General features: G+C 41.2%; 1 pseudogene; it reads left to right on the top strand.

Annotated features, from left to right (window-relative positions):
* Positions 1-2,753: 2,753 nt before the first annotated feature.
* LOC107498623 lies at positions 2,754-4,018 on the top strand (annotated as a pseudogene).
* Positions 4,019-6,174: the final 2,156 nt, after the last annotated feature.

Below are 6,174 nucleotides of genomic sequence, written 5' to 3'. Positions count from 1 at the left end.
CCAACAACCTGGAAACAACACAAATGTCTGTCAACAGGAGAATAAAACAATTTGCAACATTCCTACACAAAGGAACAAACTACTGATATGTACAACAGCATGAAGGAACCTCAAAAATATCATGATGAACAAAAAAAGTTAGATACAAAAGAGTACACGCTGTGTGATTCCATTTATATGAAGTTCTAGAACAGGCAAAATAACCAACAGTGAATAAAATCAGAGCATTTGTTGCTTGGAGTGGAGAGAGTTGTCTAGAAGTGGGTATAAGAGAATTTTCTGGGGTGATAAAGATGTTCTCTATCTTGACTGAGTGTTGGTTATGTGGGTGTAGATACTTTTCAAAATGTACTAAATTGCACACTAAGATCTGTGCATTTTATTGTATATAAATTTTACCTCAATAAAAAATGCAAAAATTCCCAAAGAATAATCATTTTATCTAATATTTACATCTTAGGTTTTTAGAAGTCTTCTGATGGAGAGCCTATGTTAATCATGGAGGAACCACTAATAACTATAATTCCATATATCAAAACTAAGAGAACATGGATGTGACCAAAGCTGTTTTAAGGAAAATTAGTAACTTTTATTTAACATTTGTTACTGTATATTAGTACTCTGGATGTCATTCCATCCTCCCATTGGCTGGTAAGAAAACTCTAAAACCCGCTTCCTCAAGTCAGTATTTCCAGGGTTCAATTGGAGGGAGTAATTATAATTCTCTTGATCACTTCTGACTTTAAGTCATTGCCTCCACTGATTTTGTGATCCATCTTTTCGATTTTGCTTTCTTTGCTCTATGCATATGGCTTCTTTTTCTTGGGACAACACCCATAAAACTGGCAATATATTTTCAATTTTCCAAGTACCACTAACTCAAGGTTGTGTGTAGAGCTTATTTGAATGAAGTTTTGCATTCGTGGAGTAATTTAATATTACAATGTAACACATCAAATGAGAAATATGCTTCAGTGGATCTTCCATTGGTCATTTTTTTACATTTCATATCCAGTATCTGGCCATATAGCTGGGCTGTTTCCTTCCTGCTTTTAATATTTTCTCATCTTCCCCTTAGCTTTCTGTAGTTCCCAACACTCTTTCTCATCTTGTGGTTTCTCTACTCACCAATGTAGGCTAGCCTCTCAGATCTAACTTTTGACATGTCAGATGGTCCACTAAGGTATTTTACTGAGCTCCCTGAGACAGATTTTAAACTAATAAATATCTTCCCCTTCATCTACTTTGAAATCAGGAAATATAGAAAATTCTCACAAACGTCCTTCAGTTTGAGGAAAAATGAATGGTTGTGAAGCCTCAGGGAAGAGAGAAGAAAAACCAATGGAAGTGGAATATCTTACATATTACCACCTGATTATAGAAGAAGCCAGAAGAGGTCATTTTCTAGGCTCCTTTGCCATGTTTAGGATCCTTTGCTGTGTTGAGAAAATGACTCAAAGCCCATCAGAATGGGATACATCTCCGTGAGGTTGTTAGTCCCCAATATAAGACACTAAATGAGTGCTCAGAAGAGAGAAGAGTGTTCAGGTAAGGGAGTCAAATGATTCCAGTTGGCTCAGCATTGTCCCCCACCCCCACCCCACATGTCCTCCAGTCAAACAAAAATTGATATAAAGTAACTCTTAGGCTACAGATTGTGGCTGAGAAGAGAAGGTGAATGACTGTCAGATCAGGTGGAATAAATATTAAAGAGAACTTATCCACAAGACAGCAGAGCAAACAGAAGATCTGGGCAGTTGGGTACCATCATAAGTATGTGTAAGATGAAAAGAAATGACATGAAGCTATGAAAATTTGTAACCACAAAAATGCATAAAGTTTACATGGCAATAACAGTCAAATCACTCAGTCTGGAGGAAAACAATCTAAGGAATAGAAGATAACTTCTAGTTGTGTTTCATGATATGAGAGAACTAAAACCAAGATATGAACTCAATAAAATAAGCTCAATGCTAAGGCAATAAAATCACAAACAGATGAAAAGGAAAGAGATAAGGAAAAACAATGAGATGCCAAACACTATTATAGGTCTAATTAATAATTTAGAAAGAACAAGAAATTGAATGGTATGTTTGGAAATCAAATTCTTGATATAGAAAAAAGGTTGGAGATAATCACAGTAATTTCAGAGGAAAAATACAAAGACTAAACCAGTTAAGAAGAAGGTGATAGATTTGAAGAATGAAAAAATGAACTAATACAAGGATAATTATAGTCTCTCAAATACAAAATCCAAGACATTAAACAGGAAAAATATTTATAAATATGATAGAGTAAGAAAAAACCATGTAAGAGAACAATTAAATCTTCTGCTTTGGGGGCACACAGTGTTTAAGGGGGAATTTATACAGAACAATCACCTTAGACCTTGTTAATTTATTAAACTTTAAGATTAAGAAATAATTCTTCAGGCATCCAGAAGGATAAGGAAGTCATTTATGAGGGAAGAAATCAGCCTTGTATTTCTCCACAGCAGCATAGCCAGTAAACAGCAGCAGTAGAGCAATGTTCTGAGGGGACCCACGGTAGTTATACTCAAAGAGTTTTTTGAGCAGAAAGGAAACAGTAAGTCACATTCAAACATGAAAGAATCCACAAAGGTCCAGGCCACAGGTGCTGAAAAACCAACGCAGAGGTGGCGGGCTCCGCGTGTATGCCAGCAGGCCCACTCCCAGAGCGCTCACCTGACCGACCGCCTTTGCCTAGCCAGTGTGAGGTGGCGACAGGTCCAAATGGCCCCCAAGACTCTGGCCCACGGGCTGACCTCACTCTACTTACTTGGGATGAAGCAGTGCAGCAGTGGCTGGTGATAGAGAGGAAGGTGTACAATGCCAGCGAGTTCACCTGCCAGCACCCCAGGGGCTCACAAGTCATCAGCCGCTAAGTAAGGCAAGATGCCACGGATCCCTTTGTGGCAATCCACATCAACAAGGGCCTTGTGAGCAATTCATGAACTGCCTCCAGACTAAAGAACTGTCTCTGGAGCAGCCCAGCTTTGAGCTCACTGAGAATAAAGAGCTGACTGACGAGTTCCAGGAGCTGTGGGACGCAGTGAAAAGGATGGAGCATATGAAGGCCGTGTCTTCTTCCACTTGTAGCTGCTACACATCTTGCTGCTGGACGTTGTGGCTTGGCTCACTCTTTGGGTCTTTGGGATGTCCTTCATGCCCTTTCTTTTTTGTGCAGTGCTGCTCAACACAGTTCAGCCCCAGACTGGCTGGTTGTAGCATGAGTTGGGGCACCTGTCTATCTTCAGCACTGCTAAATGGAACTACCTGCCACATCATTTTCTGACTGGTCACCTGAAGGCAGCTCCTGCCAGCTATTGGAACCACATGTACTTCTAGCAACAGGCCAAACCCAAGTTCTTCCACAAAGATCCAGACATCAGCATGCACCCTTCTTCTTTGCCTTGGGTAAGCCCCTCAATGTGGAGCTTCAGAAACAGAAGAAAACAGTGCTTGCTATACAATCACCAGCACAAATAGTTCTTGACTGGACAGCCAGCCTTGCTGCCTCTCTATTTCCAGTGGTATAGTTTCTATTTTGTTATCCAGCAGAAGTGGGTGGACTTGGCCTGGATGATCACCTTTTATGTCAGCATCTTCCTCATTTATGTGCTGTTGTTTGGATCAAAAGTCCTCCTGGGTCTTTTCTTCATGGTCAGGTTCCTGGGAAGCAATTGATTTGTGTGAGTGACACAGAAGAACCATATCCCCATGCACACTGATTATGACTGGCATGTGGACTGTCTCCACCCCGCCTCAAGCAACATGCAGTATCTACAAGTCTGCCTTCTATGGCTGACTTCCAGATTGAGCACCATCTTTCCCCCACGATGCCATAACACGATTACCATGCAGTAGCTCCCCTGGTGCAATCCCTCTGTGCCAAGTATAGCAGAGAGTACCAAGCCCCTGCTCTCAGCCTTTGTCAACATTGTTCACTCACTGAAGAAGTCTGGGAAACTCTGGCAAATGCTTATCTTCACCAATAACAATGGCCTCCCCATCTGGAAGAGGAGCCTCTGGAGCCAAAGTAGAGGGGAGCTTGAGGGACAATGTTACTACAATTGTAACATTCAGAGGGAATAGATTTGAGGAGATAAAGGCTCTGGCTCAACTCCTTCTTTATCTCCTAGGAAGATTTATAACCCCAAAAGGGTGAAAGAACATGCAAGCCCCTGGAAAAAGGGATGAAGCTGTTGGGGTAGGGATGTGAGTTTTATTGTTCCTTTTTTTTCTAGTTTGTCAGATGCAGATGGTTGGTGAACAAAGAGGAAGTCAGGAGGGTGTTAGAAGAATAGGGAAGACCTACTAAGCCCAGAAATCAGGAAAGAGACTTAGTACTAAACTTCCAGGAAGGGGTGAGCTCATCTTACCAGTCTACTTCTCAATGCCTTCTTCATCCTTGCTTGAAAACCTTAGAAATTCACAGGATCAAGGGAGATAGAGCTGAACATTTTGAGAAAGATGTAGAATTCTGAGGCCTGGCAAAATGCAGAGCCTGGAAGCAAGCTTATTCTAGGCTAGGTGTGACTTATGTCTGTCTCAGGCTCCGGGAGAAGCAATATCTCCACTTTTAGAAACAGGAAGAGCAAAGGCCAGGGCTGTGATGTTGGAGGCATCTGGTCTTGAAGAATCCTGCCACTATTGATTTGGTTTCATGTTCCATCCAGGGTAACAAGAGAGCATCAGGAGCTAGGTCTTGCCAAAATGGCTAGCAGAGAGACTTCCTGGCCATTAAAAATCCCTTCAGCTTCTGATTCACCTCATCTAACTAGTACCCAAGGAACAAAACGCTCCTAGAACAGGGAGTCCACGTCTTGCTCCATAAGTAAGTGAGCAGACAAGGCAACTTAATCTTCTCCTCCTTAGAAAAAAATAGGGGCTCCTAGTGATCTCTCCAAGTTTAAGACAATAGCAGTCAGTGAGCACAAGTGACTAAGTTGGAGATACTGAATTACCAGTTATGAGGAAAACACAAGTTTCAGTTATAAAAAATATAAGGGCTGTAAGAAATTTTCTATAACCTGAATTGTGTTATAGCATTATTTTTGAGCAGGAGCACTTCAGGCACTTTATAGCTCTAAACCAGAAATAAGAAGACAAAAACACAGAAGTTTGTGAACATCTGTGATCATCTTGTTGTCATTAGGCATCTAACTGTCACCTCTGTTCAAGTGTCTTTCTCTGCTGGAGACTAGGTAGGTATTTAAGATAATCTCTTAAACATTTCAGTCTAATACCAAAATGCAATTTTTTAATCTCCTGGTTTTAAAAAACAGTTTAACCTATTCTAGAGAGCAAACATAGGCACATGCCCCAGGATTCTCACCTGAACTCCAGGGCTTGTCATCAGCATTTATACCCTCTTCCTTTCCCAAAATCATGACCTTTCAGTCCAGGTGTGGGGATTATTCACCTAGGTGTTCAACAGCATCTACTGTAAGCATATTGAACATTTTGGAAAGAGGTGGTAGGTGGCAGGGGGAACCTCAAACTAGAAGGACAAAGCACAGCCCTGGGAGAATATGTGTTTGGTTTTTAGAGAGAATGGCAATCAGGGAGATAAAGTATGTTGGGATGGGACTGCAGGTGCCACCTGTCTTGATTTATTAGAGGTTTGTTAAAACAAAGACAGAAAGATTTAAAAACAAACGGATGGGGAGAATAGGTTGCAGAATGTTCAGATTTTTTTCCATTTGGGCAGGACCTGATTTAAAACAGCATAGGTAGGAAAATTAGAAGCAGAATTGAAGAATTCTGTTTTTACTGTCATCCTCACTCCAGGGTAGGTGCCGTTCCTTCTCTATCCCTCTGTTCCTTGCTACCCGAGGTTTGCGTTTGGTGTCACCAGCCTGCAAGCTGGGCTTTGGGTCAAGGCTGCCCAATCTGAGCAAACCAAGTAAGGATTGTCGAGCCAAGTCCAGATCCTCAAACACCTTAACCACTGTGGTCTTCTTTCCTCAGTGTGGTCTCACATGGCCAAAAAGGGACATATCAGTGACTAAAAGTTCAGACTGTTATAACGGTAACACAAGTGATCTCAAATCCAATGACAGATGAGAAAAAGGCTTAGATAGAACAAGCCACCTCTGGTCACAGATTGTGGCAGAACTAACATTTGTACTCATTTTCTAAAAACTCTAAC

Source organism: Rousettus aegyptiacus, unplaced genomic scaffold (assembly GCF_014176215.1).
Source record: "Rousettus aegyptiacus isolate mRouAeg1 unplaced genomic scaffold, mRouAeg1.p scaffold_m13_p_12, whole genome shotgun sequence".
Lineage (NCBI taxonomy): Eukaryota > Metazoa > Chordata > Mammalia > Chiroptera > Pteropodidae > Rousettus > Rousettus aegyptiacus.
Note: the sequence above shows the minus strand (reverse complement) of the source record. Positions and strands in the feature narration are given on the sequence as shown.